Here is a 305-nt window from a genome sequence, read left to right as displayed (position 1 = left end):
ATGATATGATTATTGCAGCCAAGACGAGCAACGAGATTCTAGAGGTCAAGGGGATGCTAAAAAGTGTTTTCAAGATGAAGGATCTCGGTATGGCGAAGTTCATCTTGGGCATGGAGGTTGACCACGACCGAACAGCCTCCACGCTAATGATCAAGCAGACACGATACATTATCGACGTAGCCGAGCGATTTGGACAGAAAAACGCCAAGAGCGTCGACAATCTGTGTACGTCTGGTCTCAAGCTGTCAACATCACAGTCACCAAGTACAGAAGGTGAGCGTTCAGAGATGCGGTCAAGATCATAA

Source organism: Plasmopara halstedii (assembly GCF_900000015.1).
Source record: "Plasmopara halstedii genome assembly, contig: Scaffold_430, whole genome shotgun sequence".
In the NCBI taxonomy this organism is placed as follows: Eukaryota; Oomycota; class Peronosporomycetes; order Peronosporales; family Peronosporaceae; genus Plasmopara; species Plasmopara halstedii.
The sequence above is the reverse complement of the archived record's forward strand: the minus strand, read 5'-3'. Positions refer to the sequence as shown.